Raw genomic sequence first — 24,961 nt, forward strand, 5'->3', positions numbered from 1 at the left:
GTAAAGTATCTGAATTGTATGTTTTACCTTTCGTGTGTTTTCAGACGTAGGTTCTATTCTACATTTTACAGAATTTCTCCGTATTGGACATCTCACATAGCTGAGTAAATTTCATTCCTATGTTTAGGTTTTATAGTACAATAAGTTGAGCGCCCCTACAATAGTATATGACTTTGATTCCTTCGAAAGAAAAAGAGTATTTTAGTTTTCTTTAATTTTTGGTCAAAATTTTAGTATAGGTAATTACAATAGCTCTTCCATGAAATTGCATTTAAATTTTTTGCATCATTTCAAAATGCTGTGTCATTCAATGGCATTTGATGTGTTTGGGCTTGCTGTATTAAAGCTGGGCTGGAACCCGGGCAGCTAGACAATATGTTCTTTCCCTGAGTGAAAAATTGCTATCATTTCATTAAAGTGACGTGGTAATATTTCAGGATAATTTCTTGTACATTGGACTAAGCGTTCCTCTCTCATGGATGAGAATACCTAAGTAAAGAACTTAAAATTAGAAACGGTTCTTACGTTAAAATTCTGAATAAAATATTTCTTTTATGGTTTATGACTTTTGTTTTCAAGATGTTCTTCAAAATCCGTTTTTAGAATGGTGTTTTTGAGCCCTTTTTTAAAAAAAAAATCTTTAAAAGTATATATGTATAGCTCTTTTTAATAATAATATATTGCGAGTTTGATTCTTACTCTTTTTTGATCTGTTATGTCACTAATTCTGTGTGTGAATTAAGAGAGTTTAATATATAACACACTTCAAAGCTAACAGTAAAGTTTATTTTGTTTATTTGTCATTTAAAATTACCTGCTTATTCTCTTTTCGTGCCATCTTTCTACCAGCGCTGAAATTATTTACTCTTCTCGAGGATCATTATCCATAACAACTGTCTAATTTTTTTTCTTTCATTGTTCATGTTGTACCCATACATTAAAAACCCCTTTCGCTTACTGTGCTTCTGTCGTATTAGGGAAATCATTTGCTTTTCTATCGACTGCATTTTAGTAACAATGTAGCACATTGCTGGAATTTAAACCAAAGAAGCTACTTTTGAAGTTTTATATATTAAGAAACAATATTAGATAGTTCTCTTTGTGTATAATTATTCTTTAATTTCAAAGTAGTTAAAATCTAATGATTCCTTTTTTCCCCCGTTGGCCTCTTCTAGTGTGTTTTGTCATCATTTTTGTACACTCTTGGATTGCAGAACATGATATCGTGAAAGAAAAAGAACGAAGAAATAGTGCAGAGCAAAAAGACAGCTGTGGCTGGTAATTCTTGTTTTATATTAACTTTATTTCCACAAGAAATGCGTGAATGTTATAATTTGTACGTCCCTTTTCACATGTTGCTTTATATTAGAGTTTTACTAGTTATTTATTTTACATGAACGCTTCATATTACGTTTTAATGTTTAGGGTAGCATTTATGCATTAATTTCTTAGGTTTTGAATTCCGTATTGAGGTGTCTGAATTGGTGCCTTCTTTATATTGTGTTGTAATATTCGAAGTGAGGTCGAACTGTTAATCACACTATAATTATCAGAAGTCTGATTTTTGTTAGGGGTCTGTTGCTTTGTAATGGTTTCAAAATTACTGCTGTTGTGTAATTTTTTCCCAAGTGGCCTCCTTTTGCAGTACGAGGAGGAGGCTAAACATTTTCTTCTCTGTGTGGCCTAATATTTTCCCTGTCCAACAGGGTCTTCTCTTCACGACAGGTCAGTATAATTGCACTGCCTGTGTATAAACCAATTTTGTTTCAGTTTTTTCCGAATTTAGATTCTCTCTAACAAGTGCTGTTTCTCTTAAAACAATTGAAAGTTAAATGTTGAACAAAAGAAAAATGTAAATAAAAATTTAATGAGTACTCGTAAAGAAAGTTAGTGCAGCCAAATTGTCTTCTGTTAAAGCTGCTCAAAATGTGCTTTTTCTTAGTTGTTTTAAGCATACTTTATTATATTTTTCCCTTAATCTGAACTATTTCGGAATATTGTGAAGTTTTACGAACCAATTTGCGAACATTTATTTAAAATTGATTTCATAAATTAAAATTTATTTTGAAATCAAATCCGAGATGTTTTATTATTATCGAAGTAAAATTCTGCAGATTAACTTTCAACTTTGTTTTGAAAAGCACTCTGAAAGTTTCTTTTGGACTTCTTTCTGTTCTCTTGGCAAATGCATGACAGGATTATTTTTTGAAAAAGCTGATGTCTTTTGCTTACAAATGGGTGTACAAGAATGACTGAGGCAACTGTAACCGTGTCGCTGTAAAGAGCACGTTTCCCAGTAGCTCTTTTAAAGTATCCTGTTTTTTCTTTAATTGGGTCATTCTCTGCTAGAAGATCAGACGTTGCTTTTGTGTTATTTATCAATTCCTTCATCTTATCTTCAGTTAAAATCTCTTCTTCGTAATGAGCGCTTTTATTATCAAAGGGTTTTATAAGCACCCAATTCTTCTTTTGTCATTTTCTGATTCATTGTTTGACTTCTCTGTCTTCCATATGTGAAAATTCTTTGGTATCCTTTGCTTTTGAGATTTGTAAGATTTTTTGGACTTCATTTTCTGCTGATGGAAATTGTTTAAAATAGCAGATAAATTCTTTCCACTGTTGATGGATGAATGTCGAACCACGTATGAATGAAATTCTAGCAGTGGACAAATTAAATGGAATCCTTTAAGGTACTTCTACACGCGAAATCACGCTTTACAAGTCTGCACTGAGCAAGTACCTGCCATATTAAAAATGATAAACTACGAAATGTGACTTTAAGAATCGTATGAGATATGTGGAATGCAGATTGGGAGTTAAGTCGTGATAAGTAAACAGTCTATACAGATGACCGGAAATAATAAAAATTTAGATGGGTGTACTATAAAGTATTTTACTCCTGGACCATGGATTAGTCATAAACAGTACTTGTGTAAAAACAGATTAAAGTATATGAATTCCCTGTTTAAGAAAGGAATTTTTCTCTGACAGTATGCAGTCTGTACCATAGCTGGAATAGCGAGGTATTGCGCCTTCAGGGAAACAAAGTCTGTTATTCTGTAATTTTTACTGAAAATGAGTGTTTAAATTTTGTTACCTATATAACCTATATTTAACTCTTTCTATATGAAAATGAAACCAAATACAGACAAATAAATAAAATTGCATTCCTTCCCTTGGTGCAGTTATGCACAACTTTAACTTAATGGGGGCCAAATTTAAGTTTAGAAAATTTTGGCTAGCTGCAATTATATATTGCACTTTTTCATATTTCCGTTACAAGTGCATATAAGTGCATTCAACAAAGTATAAAAATGTGTGTTATAATATGTTAAAGAAAAGGTATACTCTTTGTATTATTTACAAGAAATTCAGCAAGATGAAAATTAAATACAGGGAAATCATATTTTAATGTGAAATTTAACACTGCATTTCTTCTGAGAGTTTTTTTTTTTTCCCTCTGGTGCATGCAATGTTATGGCTATATCCATGCAGTCGTTCGGATGTTTGTTTGTTATCCTGTACCTGAACATTGATTTTAACAAGTTCGTTCCTGAAAATCCTCTTTCACATTTTTAAGTAGATCGAAAGCGGTAATATATCTTTTTAAAAGATTAACAGTTCATGATTTTTCTGATCTAGGACTATTCAAATGGCTTTTTGTGATGTTCTTGATCTTAATTAGGATGAAAATCAGTTATTTCCATTTCTAGATCAGTAGAATTGTTATTTAACATATTTGCAATCTTTTACCAGTTTTCTTAAATACTAATATTATGTAATGGGTTTGAAGTGAATGAAGTAGTTGGCCTAATTTTAAATACACTCAAAACAGCTAATTTAGAAACTGATTTAAGTTCGATGAGATTTTCCAAATGTTTGTTTCAGGTTTCTTATATTTCACGCTTTAGTTCTCCAGATTTTCAAATTGGCAAAACGTACATTACATTATGGTGAAAATGTATATTCCTTATATTTGTGTAATATTTTCACAAAATTAATTTTGATTTAAAATGCATTTAAAATACCCTTGAATTCAAAGACTCTAGTTTAGTTCTCTCCTCCCACTCAAGTTTAAGATTTTAGTTATTATGTCTGTAAGAATGACTTAATCATAGAACCAAATATAGTCAATAATTTCTTCATAAGTTTCGTTTCTGGATTTTTAAAATTCTTCTATGAAACTTTTGTAACAGAAGCTGGGATGGAACCCAGGCAGCCAGACAGAATGTCCCTTCCCTGAGTGAAAATTTTTATCATTTCACTGAATGTGGCATTATGATATTTCAGAATAAACCCTCGTAACACTAATAAATGTATATAGATTTTTTTTTACTGTTTGTATAATGCGTGTTTGGCTCTTACAATATTTTGAGCTATTATATTACTAATTCTGTATGTGAATTAAGACAGTTTAGTATAGAACACCTGCTTCAAGGCTAAAAGTAAAGTATCTGAATTGTATGTTTTACCTTTCGTGTGTTTTCAGACGTAGGTTCTATTCTACATTTTACAGAATTTCTCCGTATTGGACATCTCACATAGCTGAGTAAATTTCATTCCTATGTTTAGGTTTTATAGTACAATAAGTTGAGCGCCCCTACAATAGTATATGACTTTGATTCCTTCGAAAGAAAAAGAATATCTTAGTTTTCTTTAATTTTTGGTCAAAATTTTAGTATAGGTAATTACAATAGCTCTTCCATGAAATTGCATTTAAATTTTTTGCATCATTTCAAAATGCTGTGTCATTCAATGGCATTTGATGTGTTTGGGCTTGCTGTATTAAAGCTGGGCTGGAACCCGGGCAGCTAGACAATATGTTCTTTCCCTGAGTGAAAAATTGCTATCATTTCATTAAAGTGACGTGGTAATATTTCAGGATAATTTCTTGTACATTGGACTAAGCGTTCCTCTCTCATGGATGAGAATACCTAAGTAAAGAACTTAAAATTAGAAACGGTTCTTACGTTAAAATTCTGAATAAAATATTTCTTTTATGGTTTATGACTTTTGTTTTCAAGATGTTCTTCAAAATCCGTTTTTAGAATGGTGTTTTTGAGCCCTTTTTTAAAAAAAAAATCTTTAAAAGTATATATGTATAGCTCTTTTTAATAATAATATATTGCGAGTTTGATTCTTACTCTTTTTTGATCTGTTATGTCACTAATTCTGTGTGTGAATTAAGAGAGTTTAATATATAACACACTTCAAAGCTAACAGTAAAGTTTATTTTGTTTATTTGTCATTTAAAATTACCTGCTTATTCTCTTTTCGTGCCATCTTTCTACCAGCGCTGAAATTATTTACTCTTCTCGAGGATCATTATCCATAACAACTGTCTAATTTTTTTTCTTTCATTGTTCATGTTGTACCCATACATTAAAAACCCCTTTCGCTTACTGTGCTTCTGTCGTATTAGGGAAATCATTTGCTTTTCTATCGACTGCATTTTAGTAACAATGTAGCACATTGCTGGAATTTAAACCAAAGAAGCTACTTTTGAAGTTTTATATATTAAGAAACAATATTAGATAGTTCTCTTTGTGTATAATTATTCTTTAATTTCAAAGTAGTTAAAATCTAATGATTCCTTTTTTCCCCCCTTGGCCTCTTCTAGTGTGTTTTGTCATTATTTTTGTACACTCTTGGATTGCAGAACATGATATCGTGAAAGAAAAAGAACGAAGATGAAAAGAACGGAGAAATAGTGCAGAGCAAAAAGACAGCTGTGGCTGGTAATTCTTGTTTTATATTAACTTTATTTCCACAAGAAATGCGTGAATGTTATAATTTGTACGTCCCTTTTCACATGTTGCTTTATATTAGAGTTTTACTAGTTATTTATTTTACATGAACGCTTCATATTACGTTTTAATGTTTAGGGTAGCATTTATGCATTAATTTCTTAGGTTTTGAATTCCGTATTGAGGTGTCTGAATTGGTGCCTTCTTTATATTGTGTTGTAATATTCGAAGTGAGGTCGAACTGTTAATCACACTATAATTATCAGAAGTCTGATTTTTGTTAGGGTTCTGTTGCTTTGTAATGGTTTCAAAATTACTGCTGTTGTGTAATTTTTTCCCAAGTGGCCTCCTTTTGCAGTACGAGGAGGAGGCTAAACATTTTCTTCTCTGTGTGGCCTAATATTTTCCCTGTCCAACAGGGTCTTCTCTTCACGACAGGTCAGTATAATTGCACTGCCTGTGTATAAACCAATTTTGTTTCAGTTTTTTCCGAATTTAGATTCTCTCTAACAAGTGCTGTTTCTCTTAAAACAATTGAAAGTTAAATGTTGAACAAAAGAAAAATGTAAATAAAAATTTAATGAGTACTCGTAAAGAAAGTTAGTGCAGCCAAATTGTCTTCTGTTAAAGCTGCTCAAAATGTGCTTTTTCTTAGTTGTTTTAAGCATACTTTATTATATTTTTCCCTTAATCTGAACTATTTCGGAATATTGTGAAGTTTTATGAACCAATTTGCGAAGATTTATTTAAAATTGATTTCATAAATTAAAATTCATTTTGAAATCAAATCGGAGATGTTTTATTATTATCGAAGTAAAATTCTGCAGATTAACTTTCAACTTTGTTTTGAAAAGCACTCTGAAAGTTTCTTTTGGACTTCTTTCTGTTCTCTTGGCAAATGCATGACAGGATTATTTTTTGAAAAAGCTGATGTCTTTTGCTTACAAATGGGTGTACAAGAATGACTGAGGCAACTGTAACCGTGTCGCTGTAAAGAGCACGTTTCCCAGTAGCTCTTTTAAAGTATCCTGTTTTTTCTTTAATTGGGTCATTCTCTGCTAGAAGATCAGACGTTGCTTTTGTGTTATTTATCAATTCCTTCATCTTATCTTCAGTTAAAATCTCTTCTTCGTAATGAGCGCTTTTATTATCAAGGGGTTTTATAAGCACCCAATTCTTCTTTTCTCATTTTCTGATTTATTGTTTGACTTCTCTGTCTTCCATATGTGAAAATTCTTTGGTATCCTTTGCTTTTGAGATTTGTAAGATTTTTTGGATTTCATTTTCAGTCGATGGAAATTGTTTACTTTCCGGTGTTGATGGATGAATGTCGAACCACGTATGAATGAAATTCTAGCAGTGGACAAATTAAATGGAATCCTTTAAGGTACTTCTACACGCGAAATCACGCTTTACAAGTCTGCGCTGAGCAAGTACCTGCCATATTAAAAATGATAAACTTCGAAAAGTGACTTTAAGAATCGTATGAGTTATGTGGAATGCAGATTGGGAGTTAAGTCGTGATAAGTAAACAGTCTATACAGATGACCGGAAATAATAAAAATTTAGATGGGTGTACTATAAAGTATTTTACTCCTGGACCATGGATTAGTCATAAACAGTACTTGTGTAAAAACAGATTAAAGTATATGAATTCCCTGTTTAAGAAAGGAATTTTTCTCTGACAGTATGCAGTCTGTACCATAGCTGGAATAGCGAGGTATTGCGCCTTCAGGGAAACAAAGTCTGTTATTCTGTAATTTTTACTGAAAATGAGTGTTTAAATTTTGTTACCTATATAACCTATATTTAACTCTTTCTATATGAAAATGAAACCAAATACAGACAAATAAATAAAATTGCATTCCTTCCCTTGGTGCAGTTATGCACAACTTTAACTTAATGGGGGCCAAATTTAAGTTTAGAAAATTTTGGCTAGCTGCAATTATATATTGCACTTTTTCATATTTCCGTTACAAGTGCATATAAGTGCATTCAACAAAGTATAAAAATGTGTGTTATAATATGTTAAAGAAAAGGTATACTCTTTGTATTATTTACAAGAAATTCAGCAAGATGAAAATTAAATACAGGGAAATCATATTTTAATGTGAAATTTAACACTGCATTTCTTCTGAGAGTTTTTTTTTTTTTCCCTCTGGTGCATGCAATGTTATGGCTATATCCATGCAGTCGTTCGGATGTTTGTTTGTTATCCTGTACCTGAACATTGATTTTAACAAGTTCGTTCCTGAAAATCCTCTTTCACATTTTTAAGTAGATCGAAAGCGGTAATATATCTTTTTAAAAGATTAACAGTTCATGATTTTTCTGATCTAGGACTATTCAAATGGCTTTTTGTGATGTTCTTGATCTTAATTAGGATGAAAATCAGTTATTTCCATTTCTAGATCAGTAGAATTGTTATTTAACATATTTGCAATCTTTTACCAGTTTTCTTAAATACTAATATTATGTAATGGGTTTGAAGTGAATGAAGTAGTTGGCCTAATTTTAAATACACTCAAAACAGCTAATTTAGAAACTGATTTAAGTTCGATGAGATTTTCCAAATGTTTGTTTCAGGTTTCTTATATTTCACGCTTTAGTTCTCCAGATTTTCAAATTGGCAAAACGTACATTACATTATGGTGAAAATGTATATTCCTTATATTTGTGTAATATTTTCACAAAATTAATTTTGATTTAAAATGCATTTAAAATACCCTTGAATTCAAAGACTCTAGTTTAGTTCTCTCCTCCCACTCAAGTTTAAGATTTTAGTTATTATGTCTGTAAGAATGACTTAATCATAGAACCAAATATAGTCAATAATTTCTTCATAAGTTTCGTTTCTGGATTTTTAAAATTCTTCTATGAAACTTTTGTAACAGAAGCTGGGATGGAACCCAGGCAGCCAGACAGAATGTCCCTTCCCTGAGTGAAAATTTTTATCATTTCACTGAAGGTGGCATTATAATATTTCAGAATAAACCCTCGTAACACTAATAAATGTATATAGATTTTTTTTTACTGTTTGTATAATGCGTGTTTGGCTCTTACAATATTTTGAGCTATTATATTACTAATTCTGTATGTGAATTAAGACAGTTTAGTATAGAACACCTGCTTCAAGGCTAAAAGTAAAGTATCTGAATTGTATGTTTTACCTTTCGTGTGTTTTCAGACGTAGGTTCTATTCTACATTTTACAGAATTTCTCCGTATTGGACATCTCACATAGCTGAGTAAATTTCATTCCTATGTTTAGGTTTTATAGTACAATAAGTTGAGCGCCCCTACAATAGTATATGACTTTGATTCCTTCGAAAGAAAAAGAGTATTTTAGTTTTCTTTAATTTTTGGTCAAAATTTTAGTATAGGTAATTACAATAGCTCTTCCATGAAATTGCATTTAAATTTTTTGCATCATTTCAAAATGCTGTGTCATTCAATGGCATTTGATGTGTTTGGGCTTGCTGTATTAAAGCTGGGCTGGAACCCGGGCAGCTAGACAATATGTTCTTTCCCTGAGTGAAAAATTGCTATCATTTCATTAAAGTGACGTGGTAATATTTCAGGATAATTTCTTGTACATTGGACTAAGCGTTCCTCTCTCATGGATGAGAATACCTAAGTAAAGAACTTAAAATTAGAAACGGTTCTTACGTTAAAATTCTGAATAAAATATTTCTTTTATGGTTTATGACTTTTGTTTTCAAGATGTTCTTCAAAATCCGTTTTTAGAATGGTGTTTTTGAGCCCTTTTTTAAAAAAAAAATCTTTAAAAGTATATATGTATAGCTCTTTTTAATAATAATATATTGCGAGTTTGATTCTTACTCTTTTTTGATCTGTTATGTCACTAATTCTGTGTGTGAATTAAGAGAGTTTAATATATAACACACTTCAAAGCTAACAGTAAAGTTTATTTTGTTTATTTGTCATTTAAAATTACCTGCTTATTCTCTTTTCGTGCCATCTTTCTACCAGCGCTGAAATTATTTACTCTTCTCGAGGATCATTATCCATAACAACTGTCTAATTTTTTTTCTTTCATTGTTCATGTTGTACCCATACATTAAAAACCCCTTTCGCTTACTGTGCTTCTGTCGTATTAGGGAAATCATTTGCTTTTCTATCGACTGCATTTTAGTAACAATGTAGCACATTGCTGGAATTTAAACCAAAGAAGCTACTTTTGAAGTTTTATATATTAAGAAACAATATTAGATAGTTCTCTTTGTGTATAATTATTCTTTAATTTCAAAGTAGTTAAAATCTAATGATTCCTTTTTTCCCCCGTTGGCCTCTTCTAGTGTGTTTTGTCATCATTTTTGTACACTCTTGGATTGCAGAACATGATATCGTGAAAGAAAAAGAACGAAGAAATAGTGCAGAGCAAAAAGACAGCTGTGGCTGGTAATTCTTGTTTTATATTAACTTTATTTCCACAAGAAATGCGTGAATATTATAATTTGTACGTCCCTTTTCACATGTTGCTTTATATTAGAGTTTTACTAGTTATTTATTTTACATGAACGCTTCATATTACGTTTTAATGTTTAGGGTAGCATTTATGCATTAATTTCTTAGGTTTTGAATTCCGTATTGAGGTGTCTGAATTGGTGCCTTCTTTATATTGTGTTGTAATATTCGAAGTGAGGTCGAACTGTTAATCACACTATAATTATCAGAAGTCTGATTTTTGTTAGGGGTCTGTTGCTTTGTAATGGTTTCAAAATTACTGCTGTTGTGTAATTTTTTCCCAAGTGGCCTCCTTTTGCAGTACGAGGAGGAGGCTAAACATTTTCTTCTCTGTGTGGCCTAATATTTTCCCTGTCCAACAGGGTCTTCTCTTCACGACAGGTCAGTATAATTGCACTGCCTGTGTATAAACCAATTTTGTTTCAGTTTTTTCCGAATTTAGATTCTCTCTAACAAGTGCTGTTTCTCTTAAAACAATTGAAAGTTAAATGTTGAACAAAAGAAAAATGTAAATAAAAATTTAATGAGTACTCGTAAAGAAAGTTAGTGCAGCCAAATTGTCTTCTGTTAAAGCTGCTCAAAATGTGCTTTTTCTTAGTTGTTTTAAGCATACTTTATTATATTTTTCCCTTAATCTGAACTATTTCGGAATATTGTGAAGTTTTACGAACCAATTTGCGAAGATTTATTTAAAATTGATTTCATAAATTAAAATTTATTTTGAAATCAAATCCGAGATGTTTTATTATTATCGAAGTAAAATTCTGCAGATTAACTTTCAACTTTGTTTTGAAAAGCACTCTGAAAGTTTCTTTTGGACTTCTTTCTGTTCTCTTGGCAAATGCATGACAGGATTATTTTTTGAAAAAGCTGATGTCTTTTGCTTACAAATGGGTGTACAAGAATGACTGAGGCAACTGTAACCGTGTCGCTGTAAAGAGCACGTTTCCCAGTAGCTCTTTTAAAGTATCCTGTTTTTTCTTTAATTGGGTCATTCTCTGCTAGAAGATCAGACGTTGCTTTTGTGTTATTTATCAATTCCTTCATCTTATCTTCAGTTAAAATCTCTTCTTCGTAATGAGCGCTTTTATTATCAAAGGGTTTTATAAGCACCCAATTCTTCTTTTGTCATTTTCTGATTCATTGTTTGACTTCTCTGTCTTCCATATGTGAAAATTCTTTGGTATCCTTTGCTTTTGAGATTTGTAAGATTTTTTGGACTTCATTTTCTGCTGATGGAAATTGTTTAAAATAGCAGATAAATTCTTTCCACTGTTGATGGATGAATGTCGAACCACGTATGAATGAAATTCTAGCAGTGGACAAATTAAATGGAATCCTTTAAGGTACTTCTACACGCGAAATCACGCTTTACAAGTCTGCACTGAGCAAGTACCTGCCATATTAAAAATGATAAACTTCGAAAAGTGACTTTAAGAATCGTATGAGTTATGTGGAATGCAGATTGGGAGTTAAGTCGTGATAAGTAAACAGTCTATACAGATGACCGGAAATAATAAAAATTTAGATGGGTGTACTATAAAGTATTTTACTCCTGGACCATGGATTAGTCATAAACAGTACTTGTGTAAAAACAGATTAAAGTATATGAATTCCCTGTTTAAGAAAGGAATTTTTCTCTGACAGTATGCAGTCTGTACCATAGCTGGAATAGCGAGGTATTGCGCCTTCAGGGAAACAAAGTCTGTTATTCTGTAATTTTTACTGAAAATGAGTGTTTAAATTTTGTTACCTATATAACCTATATTTAACTCTTTCTATATGAAAATGAAACCAAATACAGACAAATAAATAAAATTGCATTCCTTCCCTTGGTGCAGTTATGCACAACTTTAACTTAATGGGGGCCAAATTTAAGTTTAGAAAATTTTGGCTAGCTGCAATTATATATTGCACTTTTTCATATTTCCGTTACAAGTGCATATAAGTGCATTCAACAAAGTATAAAAATGTGTGTTATAATATGTTAAAGAAAAGGTATACTCTTTGTATTATTTACAAGAAATTCAGCAAGATGAAAATTAAATACAGGGAAATCATATTTTAATGTGAAATTTAACACTGCATTTCTTCTGAGAGTTTTTTTTTTTTTCCCTCTGGTGCATGCAATGTTATGGCTATATCCATGCAGTCGTTCGGATGTTTGTTTGTTATCCTGTACCTGAACATTGATTTTAACAAGTTCGTTCCTGAAAATCCTCTTTCACATTTTTAAGTAGATCGAAAGCGGTAATATATCTTTTTAAAAGATTAACAGTTCATGATTTTTCTGATCTAGGACTATTCAAATGGCTTTTTGTGATGTTCTTGATCTTAATTAGGATGAAAATCAGTTATTTCCATTTCTAGATCAGTAGAATTGTTATTTAACATATTTGCAATCTTTTACCAGTTTTCTTAAATACTAATATTATGTAATGGGTTTGAAGTGAATGAAGTAGTTGGCCTAATTTTAAATACACTCAAAACAGCTAATTTAGAAACTGATTTAAGTTCGATGAGATTTTCCAAATGTTTGTTTCAGGTTTCTTATATTTCACGCTTTAGTTCTCCAGATTTTCAAATTGGCAAAACGTACATTACATTATGGTGAAAATGTATATTCCTTATATTTGTGTAATATTTTCACAAAATTAATTTTGATTTAAAATGCATTTAAAATACCCTTGAATTCAAAGACTCTAGTTTAGTTCTCTCCTCCCACTCAAGTTTAAGATTTTAGTTATTATGTCTGTAAGAATGACTTAATCATAGAACCAAATATAGTCAATAATTTCTTCATAAGTTTCGTTTCTGGATTTTTAAAATTCTTCTATGAAACTTTTGTAACAGAAGCTGGGATGGAACCCAGGCAGCCAGACAGAATGTCCCTTCCCTGAGTGAAAATTTTTATCATTTCACTGAATGTGGCATTATGATATTTCAGAATAAACCCTCGTAACACTAATAAATGTATATAGATTTTTTTTTACTGTTTGTATAATGCGTGTTTGGCTCTTACAATATTTTGAGCTATTATATTACTAATTCTGTATGTGAATTAAGACAGTTTAGTATAGAACACCTGCTTCAAGGCTAAAAGTAAAGTATCTGAATTGTATGTTTTACCTTTCGTGTGTTTTCAGACGTAGGTTCTATTCTACATTTTACAGAATTTCTCCGTATTGGACATCTCACATAGCTGAGTAAATTTCATTCCTATGTTTAGGTTTTATAGTACAATAAGTTGAGCGCCCCTACAATAGTATATGAGTTTGATTCCTTCGAAAGAAAAAGAATATCTTAGTTTTCTTTAATTTTTGGTCAAAATTTTAGTATAGGTAATTACAATAGCTCTTCCATGAAATTGCATTTAAATTTTTTGCATCATTTCAAAATGCTGTGTCATTCAATGGCATTTGATGTGTTTGGGCTTGCTGTATTAAAGCTGGGCTGGAACCCGGGCAGCTAGACAATATGTTCTTTCCCTGAGTGAAAAATTGCTATCATTTCATTAAAGTGACGTGGTAATATTTCAGGATAATTTCTTGTACATTGGACTAAGCGTTCCTCTCTCATGGATGAGAATACCTAAGTAAAGAACTTAAAATTAGAAACGGTTCTTACGTTAAAATTCTGAATAAAATATTTCTTTTATGGTTTATGACTTTTGTTTTCAAGATGTTCTTCAAAATCCGTTTTTAGAATGGTGTTTTTGAGCCCTTTTTTAAAAAAAAAATCTTTAAAAGTATATATGTATAGCTCTTTTTAATAATAATATATTGCGAGTTTGATTCTTACTCTTTTTTGATCTGTTATGTCACTAATTCTGTGTGTGAATTAAGAGAGTTTAATATATAACACACTTCAAAGCTAACAGTAAAGTTTATTTTGTTTATTTGTCATTTAAAATTACCTGCTTATTCTCTTTTCGTGCCATCTTTCTACCAGCGCTGAAATTATTTACTCTTCTCGAGGATCATTATCCATAACAACTGTCTAATTTTTTTTCTTTCATTGTTCATGTTGTACCCATACATTAAAAACCCCTTTCGCTTACTGTGCTTCTGTCGTATTAGGGAAATCATTTGCTTTTCTATCGACTGCATTTTAGTAACAATGTAGCACATTGCTGGAATTTAAACCAAAGAAGCTACTTTTGAAGTTTTATATATTAAGAAACAATATTAGATAGTTCTCTTTGTGTATAATTATTCTTTAATTTCAAAGTAGTTAAAATCTAATGATTCCTTTTTTCCCCCCTTGGCCTCTTCTAGTGTGTTTTGTCATTATTTTTGTACACTCTTGGATTGCAGAACATGATATCGTGAAAGAAAAAGAACGAAGATGAAAAGAACGGAGAAATAGTGCAGAGCAAAAAGACAGCTGTGGCTGGTAATTCTTGTTTTATATTAACTTTATTTCCACAAGAAATGCGTGAATGTTATAATTTGTACGTCCCTTTTCACATGTTGCTTTATATTAGAGTTTTACTAGTTATTTATTTTACATGAACGCTTCATATTACGTTTTAATGTTTAGGGTAGCATTTATGCATTAATTTCTTAGGTTTTGAATTCCGTATTGAGGTGTCTGAATTGGTGCCTTCTTTATATTGTGTTGTAATATTCGAAGTGAGGTCGAACTGTTAATCACACTATAATTATCAGAAGTCTGATTTTTGTTAGGGTTCTGTTGCTTTGTAATGGTTTCAAAATTACTGCTGTTGTGTAATTTTTTCCCAAGTGGCCTCCTTTTGCAGTACGAGGAGGAGGCTAAACATTTTCTTCTCTGTGTGGCCTAATATTTTCCCTGTCCAACAGGGTCTTCTCTTCACGACAGGTCAGTATAATTGCACTGCCTGTGTATAAACCAATTTTGTTTCAGTTTTTTCCGAATTTAGATTCTCTCTAACAAGTGCTGTTTCTCTTAAAACAATTGAAAGTTAAATGTTGAACAAAAGAAAAATGTAAATAAAAATTTAATGAGTACTCGTAAAGAAAGTTAGTGCAGCCAAATTGTCTTCTGTTAAAGCTGCTCAAAATGTGCTTTTTCTTAGTTGTTTTAAGCATACTTTATTATATTTTTCCCTTAATCTGAACTATTTCAGAATATTGTGAAGTTTTATGAACCAATTTGCGAAGATTTATTTAAAATTGATTTCATAAATTAAAATTCATTTTGAAATCAAATCGGAGATGTTTTATTATTATCGAAGTAAAATTCTGCAGATTAACTTTCAACTTTGTTTTGAAAAGCACTCTGAAAGTTTCTTTTGGACTTCTTTCTGTTCTCTTGGCAAATGCATGACAGGATTATTTTTTGAAAAAGCTGATGTCTTTTGCTTACAAATAAATGGGTGTACAAGAATGACTGAGGCAACTGTAACCGTGTCGCTGTAAAGAGCACGTTTCCCAGTAGCTCTTTTAAAGTATCCTGTTTTTTCTTTAATTGGGTCATTCTCTGCTAGAAGATCAGACGTTGCTTTTGTGTTATTTATCAATTCCTTCATCTTATCTTCAGTTAAAATCTCTTCTTCGTAATGAGCGCTTTTATTATCAAGGGGTTTTATAAGCACCCAATTCTTCTTTTCTCATTTTCTGATTTATTGTTTGACTTCTCTGTCTTCCATATGTGAAAATTCTTTGGTATCCTTTGCTTTTGAGATTTGTAAGATTTTTTGGATTTCATTTTCAGTCGATGGAAATTGTTTACTTTCCGGTGTTGATGGATGAATGTCGAACCACGTATGAATGAAATTCTAGCAGTGGACAAATTAAATGGAATCCTTTAAGGTACTTCTACACGCGAAATCACGCTTTACAAGTCTGCGCTGAGCAAGTACCTGCCATATTAAAAATGATAAACTACGAAAAGTGACTTTAAGAATCGTATGAGTTATGTGGAATGCAGATTGGGAGTTAAGTCGTGATAAGTAAACAGTCTATACAGATGACCGGAAATAATAAAAATTTAGATGGGTGTACTATAAAGTATTTTACTCCTGGACCATGGATTAGTCATAAACAGTACTTGTGTAAAAACAGATTAAAGTATATGAATTCCCTGTTTAAGAAAGGAATTTTTCTCTGACAGTATGCAGTCTGTACCATAGCTGGAATAGCGAGGTATTGCGCCTTCAGGGAAACAAAGTCTGTTATTCTGTAATTTTTACTGAAAATGAGTGTTTAAATTTTGTTACCTATATAACCTATATTTAACTCTTTCTATATGAAAATGAAACCAAATACAGACAAATAAATAAAATTGCATTCCTTCCCTTGGTGCAGTTATGCACAACTTTAACTTAATGGGGGCCAAATTTAAGTTTAGAAAATTTTGGCTAGCTGCAATTATATATTGCACTTTTTCATATTTCCGTTACAAGTGCATATAAGTGCATTCAACAAAGTATAAAAATGTGTGTTATAATATGTTAAAGAAAAGGTATACTCTTTGTATTATTTACAAGAAATTCAGCAAGATGAAAATTAAATACAGGGAAATCATATTTTAATGTGAAATTTAACACTGCATTTCTTCTGAGAGTTTTTTTTTTTTCCCTCTGGTGCATGCAATGTTATGGCTATATCCATGCAGTCGTTCGGATGTTTGTTTGTTATCCTGTACCTGAACATTGATTTTAACAAGTTCGTTCCTGAAAATCCTCTTTCACATTTTTAAGTAGATCGAAAGCGGTAATATATCTTTTTAAAAGATTAACAGTTCATGATTTTTCTGATCTAGGACTATTCAAATGGCTTTTTGTGATGTTCTTGATCTTAATTAGGATGAAAATCAGTTATTTCCATTTCTAGATCAGTAGAATTGTTATTTAACATATTTGCAATCTTTTACCAGTTTTCTTAAATACTAATATTATGTAATGGGTTTGAAGTGAATGAAGTAGTTGGCCTAATTTTAAATACACTCAAAACAGCTAATTTAGAAACTGATTTAAGTTCGATGAGATTTTCCAAATGTTTGTTTCAGGTTTCTTATATTTCACGCTTTAGTTCTCCAGATTTTCAAATTGGCAAAACGTACATTACATTATGGTGAAAATGTATATTCCTTATATTTGTGTAATATTTTCACAAAATTAATTTTGATTTAAAATGCATTTAAAATACCCTTGAATTCAAAGACTCTAGTTTAGTTCTCTCCTCCCACTCAAGTTTAAGATTTTAGTTATTATGTCTGTAAGAATGACTTAATCATAGAACCAAATATAGTCAATAATTTCTTCATAAGTTTCGTTTCTGGATTTTTAAAATTCTTCTATGAAACTTTTGTAACAGAAGCTGGGATGGAACCCAGGCAGCCAGACAGAATGTCCCTTCCCTGAGTGAAAATTTTTATCATTTCACTGAATGTGGCATTATGATATTTCAGAATAAACCCTCGTAACACTAATAAATGTATATAGATTTTTTTTTACTGTTTGTATAATGCGTGTTTGGCTCTTACAATATTTTGAGCTATTATATTACTAATTCTGTATGTGAATTAAGACAGTTTAGTATAGAACACCTGCTTCAAGGCTAAAAGTAAAGTATCTGAATTGTATGTTTTACCTTTCGTGTGTTTTCAGACGTAGGTTCTATTCTACATTTTACAGAATTTCTCCGTATTGGACATCTCACATAGCTGAGTAAATTTCATTCCTATGTTTAGGTTTTATAGTACAATAAGTTGAGCGCCCCTACAATAGTATATGAGTTTGATTCCTTCGAAAGAAAAAGAATATCTTAGTTTTCTTTAATTTTTGGTCAAAATTTTAGTATAGGTAATTACAATAGCTCTTCCATGAAATTGCATTTAAATTTTTTGCATCATTTCAAAATGCTGTGTCATTCAATGGCATTTGATGTGTTTGGGCTTGCTGTATTAAAGCTGGGCTGGAACCCGGGCAGCTAGACAATATGTTCTTTCCCTGAGTGAAAAATTGCTATCATTTCATTAAAGTGACGTGGTAATATTTCAGGATAATTTCTTGTACATTGGACTAAGCGTTCCTCTCTCATGGATGAGAATACCTAAGTAAAGAACTTAAAATTAGAAACGGTTCTTACGTTAAAATTCTGAATAAAATATTTCTTTTATGGTTTATGACTTTTGTTTTCAAGATGTTCTTCAAAATCCGTTTTTAGAATGGTGTTTTTGAGCCCTTTTTTAAAAAAAAAATCTTTAAAAGTATATATGTATAGCTCTTTTTAATAATAATATATTGCGAGTTTGATTCTTACTCTTTTTTGATCTGTTATGTCACTAATTCTGTGTGTGAATTAAGAGAGTTTAATATATAACACACTTCAAAGCTAACAGTAAAGTTTATTTTGTTTATTTGTCATTTAAAATTACCTGCTTATTCTCTTTTCGTGCCATCTTTCTACCAGCGCTGAAATTATTTACTCTTCTCGAGGATCATTATCCATAACAACTGTCTAATTTTTTTTCTTTCATTGTTCATGTTGTACCCATACATTAAAAACCCCTTTCGCTTACTGTGCTACTGTCGTATTAGGGAAATCATTTGCTTTTCTATCGACTGCATTTTAGTAACAATGTAGCACATTGCTGGAATTTAAACCAAAGAAGCTACTTTTGAAGTTTTATATATTAAGAAACAATATTAGATAGTTCTCTTTGTGTATAATTATTCTTTAATTTCAAAGTAGTTAAAATCTAATGATTCCTTTTTTCCCCCCTTGGCCTCTTCTAGTGTGTTTTGTCATTATTTTTGTACACTCTTGGATTGCAGAACATGATATCGTGAAAGAAAAAGAACGAAGATGAAAAGAACGGAGAAATAGTGCAGAGCAAAAAGACAGCTGTGGCTGGTAATTCTTGTTTTATATTAACTTTATTTCCACAAGAAATGCGTGAATGTTATAATTTGTACGTCCCTTTTCACATGTTGCTTTATATTAGAGTTTTACTAGTTATTTATTTTACATGAACGCTTCATATTACGTTTTAATGTTTAGGGTAGCATTTATGCATTAATTTCTTAGGTTTTGAATTCCGTATTGAGGTGTCTGAATTGGTGCCTTCTTTATATTGTGTTGTAATATTCGAAGTGAGGTCGAACTGTTAATCACACTATAATTATCAGAAGTCTGATTTTTGTTAGGGTTCTGTTGCTTTGTAATGGTTTCAAAATTACTGCTGTTGTGTAATTTTTTCCCAAGTGGCCTCCTTTTGCAGTACGAGGAGGAGGCTAAACATTTTCTTCTCTGTGTGGCCTAATATTTTCCCTGTCCAACAGGGTCTTCTCTTCACGACAGGTCAGTATAATTGCACTGCCTGTGTATAAACCAATTTTGTTTCAGTTTTTTCCGAATTTAGATTCTCTCTAACAAGTGCTGTTTCTCTTAAAACAATTGAAAGTTAAATGTTGAACAAAAGAAAAATGTAAATAAAAATTTAATGAGTACTCGTAAAGAAAGTTAGTGCAGCCAAATTGTCTTCTGTTAAAGCTGCTCAAAATGTGCTTTTTCTTAGTTGTTTTAAGCATACTTTATTATATTTTTCCCTTAATCTGAACTATTTCGGAATATTGTGAAGTTTTATGAACCAATTTGCGAAGATTTATTTAAAATTGATTTCATAAATTAAAATTCATTTTGAAATCAAATCGGAGATGTTTTATTATTATCGAAGTAAAATTCTGCAGATTAACTTTCAACTTTGTTTTGAAAAGCACTCTGAAAGTTTCTTTTGGACTTCTTTCTGTTCTCTTGGCAAATGCATGACAGGATTATTTTTTGAAAAAGCTGATGTCTTTTGCTTACAAATAAATGGGTGTACAAGAATGACTGAGGCAACTGTAACCGTGTCGCTGTAAAGAGCACGTTTCCCAGTAGCTCTTTTAAAGTATCCTGTTTTTTCTTTAATTGGGTCATTCTCTGCTAGAAGATCAGACGTTGCTTTTGTGTTATTTATCAATTCCTTCATCTTATCTTCAGTTAAAATCTCTTCTTCGTAATGAGCGCTTTTATTATCAAGGGGTTTTATAAGCACCCAATTCTTCTTTTCTCATTTTCTGATTTATTGTTTGACTTCTCTGTCTTCCATATGTGAAAATTCTTTGGTATCCTTTGCTTTTGAGATTTGTAAGATTTTTTGGATTTCATTTTCAGTCGACCGAAATTGTTTACTTTCCGGTGTTGATGGATGAATGTCGAACCACGTATGAATGAAATTCTAGCAGTGGACAAATTAAATGGAATCCTTTAAGGTACTTCTACACGCGAAATCACGCTTTACAAGTCTGCGCTGAGCAAGTACCTGCCATATTAAAAATGATAAACTACGAAAAGTGACTTTAAGAATCGTATGAGTTATGTGGAATGCAGATTGGGAGTTAAGTCGTGATAAGTAAACAGTCTATACAGATGACCGGAAATAATAAAAATTTAGATGGGTGTACTATAAAGTATTTTACTCCTGGACCATGGATTAGTCATAAACAGTACTTGTGTAAAAACAGATTAAAGTATATGAATTCCCTGTTTAAGAAAGGAATTTTTCTCTGACAGTATGCAGTCTGTACCATAGCTGGAATAGCGAGGTATTGCGCCTTCAGGGAAACAAAGTCTGTTATTCTGTAATTTTTACTGAAAATGAGTGTTTAAATTTTGTTACCTATATAACCTATATTTAACTCTTTCTATATGAAAATGAAACCAAATACAGACAAATAAATAAAATTGCATTCCTTCCCTTGGTGCAGTTATGCACAACTTTAACTTAATGGGGGCCAAATTTAAGTTTAGAAAATTTTGGCTAGCTGCAATTATATATTGCACTTTTTCATATTTCCGTTACAAGTGCATATAAGTGCATTCAACAAAGTATAAAAATGTGTGTTATAATATGTTAAAGAAAAGGTATACTCTTTGTATTATTTACAAGAAATTCAGCAAGATGAAAATTAAATACAGGGAAATCATATTTTAATGTGAAATTTAACACTGCATTTCTTCTGAGAGTTTTTTTTTTTTCCCTCTGGTGCATGCAATGTTATGGCTATATCCATGCAGTCGTTCGGATGTTTGTTTGTTATCCTGTACCTGAACATTGATTTTAACAAGTTCGTTCCTGAAAATCCTCTTTCACATTTTTAAGTAGATCGAAAGCGGTAATATATCTTTTTAAAAGATTAACAGTTCATGATTTTTCTGATCTAGGACTATTCAAATGGCTTTTTGTGATGTTCTTGATCTTAATTAGGATGAAAATCAGTTATTTCCATTTCTAGATCAGTAGAATTGTTATTTAACATATTTGCAATCTTTTACCAGTTTTCTTAAATACTAATATTATGTAATGGGTTTGAAGTGAATGAAGTAGTTGGCCTAATTTTAAATACACTCAAAACAGCTAATTTAGAAACTGATTTAAGTTCGATGAGATTTTCCAAATGTTTGTTTCAGGTTTCTTATATTTCACGCTTTAGTTCTCCAGATTTTCAAATTGGCAAAACGTACATTACATTATGGTGAAAATGTATATTCCTTATATTTGTGTAATATTTTCACAAAATTAATTTTGATTTAAAATGCATTTAAAATACCCTTGAATTCAAAGACTCTAGTTTAGTTCTCTCCTCCCACTCAAGTTTAAGATTTTAGTTATTATGTCTGTAAGAATGACTTAATCATAGAACCAAATATAGTCAATAATTTCTTCATAAGTTTCGTTTCTGGATTTTTAAAATTCTTCTATGAAACTTTTGTAACAGAAGCTGGGATGGAACCCAGGCAGCCAGACAGAATGTCCCTTCCCTGAGTGAAAATTTTTATCATTTCACTGAATGTGGCATTATGATATTTCAGAATAAACCCTCGTAACACTAATAAATGTATATAGATTTTTTTTTACTGTTTGTATAATGCGTGTTTGGCTCTTACAATATTTTGAGCTATTATATTACTAATTCTGTATGTGAATTAAGACAGTTTAGTATAGAACACCTGCTTCAAGGCTAAAAGTAAAGTATCTGAATTGTATGTTTTACCTTTCGTGTGTTTTCAGACATAGGTTCTATTCTACATTTTACAGAATTTCTCCGTATTGGACATCTCACATAGCTGAGTAAATTTCATTCCTATGTTTAGGTTTTATAGTACAATAAGTTGAGCGCCCCTACAATAGTATATGAGTTTGATTCCTTCGAAAGAAAAAGAATATCTTAGTTTTCTTTAATTTTTGGTCAAAATTTTAGTATAGGTAATTACAATAGCTCTTCCATGAAATTGCATTTAAATTTTTTGCATCATTTCAAAATGCTGTGTCATTCAATGGCATTTGATGTGTTTGGGCTTGCTGTATTAAAGCTGGGCTGGAACCCGGGCAGCTAGACAATATGTTCTTTCCCTGAGTGAAAAATTGCTATCATTTCATTAAAGTGACGTGGTAATATTTCAGGATAATTTCTTGTACATTGGACTAAGCGTTCCTCTCTCATGGATGAGAATACCTAAGTAAAGAACTTAAAATTAGAAACGGTTCTTACGTTAAAATTCTGAATAAAATATTTCTTTTATGGTTTATGACTTTTGTTTTCAAGATGTTCTTCAAAATCCGTTTTTAGAATGGTGTTTTTGAGCCCTTTTTTTAAAAAAAAATCTTTAAAAGTATATATGTATAGCTCTTTTTAATAATAATATATTGCGAGTTTGATTCTTACTCTTTTTTGATCTGTTATGTCACTAATTCTGTGTGTGAATTAAGAGAGTTTAATATATAACACACTTCAAAGCTAACAGTAAAGTTTATTTTGTTTATTTGTCATTTAAAATTACCTGCTTATTCTCTTTTCGTGCCATCTTTCTACCAGCGCTGAAATTATTTACTCTTCTCGAGGATCATTATCCATAACAACTGTCTAATTTTTTTTCTTTCATTGTTCATGTTGTACCCATACATTAAAAACCCCTTTCGCTTACTGTGCTTCTGTCGTATTAGGGAAATCATTTGCTTTTCTATCGACTGCATTTTAGTAACAATGTAGCACATTGCTGGAATTTAAACCAAAGAAGCTACTTTTGAAGTTTTATATATTAAGAAACAATATTAGATAGTTCTCTTTGTGTATAATTATTCTTTAATTTCAAAGTAGTTAAAATCTAATGATTCCTTTTTTCCCCCCTTGGCCTCTTCTAGTGTGTTTTGTCATTATTTTTGTACACTCTTGGATTGCAGAACATGATATCGTGAAAGAAAAAGAACGAAGATGAAAAGAACGGAGAAATAGTGCAGAGCAAAAAGACAGCTGTGGCTGGTAATTCTTGTTTTATATTAACTTTATTTCCACAAGAAATGCGTGAATGTTATAATTTGTACGTCCCTTTTCACATGTTGCTTTATATTAGAGTTTTACTAGTTATTTATTTTACATGAACGCTTCATATTACGTTTTAATGTTTAGGGTAGCATTTATGCATTAATTTCTTAGGTTTTGAATTCCGTATTGAGGTGTCTGAATTGGTGCCTTCTTTATATTGTGTTGTAATATTCGAAGTGAGGTCGAACTGTTAATCACACTATAATTATCAGAAGTCTGATTTTTGTTAGGGTTCTGTTGCTTTGTAATGGTTTCAAAATTACTGCTGTTGTGTAATTTTTTCCCAAGTGGCCTCCTTTTGCAGTACGAGGAGGAGGCTAAACATTTTCTTCTCTGTGTGGCCTAATATTTTCCCTGTCCAACAGGGTCTTCTCTTCACGACAGGTCAGTATAATTGCACTGCCTGTGTATAAACCAATTTTGTTTCAGTTTTTTCCGAATTTAGATTCTCTCTAACAAGTGCTGTTTCTCTTAAAACAATTGAAAGTTAAATGTTGAACAAAAGAAAAATGTAAATAAAAATTTAATGAGTACTCGTAAAGAAAGTTAGTGCAGCCAAATTGTCTTCTGTTAAAGCTGCTCAAAATGTGCTTTTTCTTAGTTGTTTTAAGCATACTTTATTATATTTTTCCCTTAATCTGAACTATTTCGGAATATTGTGAAGTTTTATGAACCAATTTGCGAAGATTTATTTAAAATTGATTTCATAAATTAAAATTCATTTTGAAATCAAATCGGAGATGTTTTATTATTATCGAAGTAAAATTCTGCAGATTAACTTTCAACTTTGTTTTGAAAAGCACTCTGAAAGTTTCTTTTGGACTTCTTTCTGTTCTCTTGGCAAATGCATGACAGGATTATTTTTTGAAAAAGCTGATGTCTTTTGCTTACAAATGGGTGTACAAGAATGACTGAGGCAACTGTAACCGTGTCGCTGTAAAGAGCACGTTTCCCAGTAGCTCTTTTAAAGTATCCTGTTTTTTCTTTAATTGGGTCATTCTCTGCTAGAAGATCAGACGTTGCTTTTGTGTTATTTATCAATTCCTTCATCTTATCTTCAGTTAAAATCTCTTCTTCGTAATGAGCGCTTTTATTATCAAGGGGTTTTATAAGCACCCAATTCTTCTTTTCTCATTTTCTGATTTATTGTTTGACTTCTCTGTCTTCCATATGTGAAAATTCTTTGGTATCCTTTGCTTTTGAGATTTGTAAGATTTTTTGGATTTCATTTTCAGTCGATGGAAATTGTTTACTTTCCGGTGTTGATGGATGAATGTCGAACCACGTATGAATGAAATTCTAGCAGTGGACAAATTAAATGGAATCCTTTAAGGTACTTCTACACGCGAAATCACGCTTTACAAGTCTGCGCT

This window comes from Stegodyphus dumicola, chromosome X1 (genome assembly GCF_044657685.1).
Source record: "Stegodyphus dumicola isolate Sdum_Otavi_A_Nest chromosome X1, ASM4465768v1".
NCBI classification, from domain to species: Eukaryota; Metazoa; Arthropoda; class Arachnida; order Araneae; family Eresidae; genus Stegodyphus; species Stegodyphus dumicola.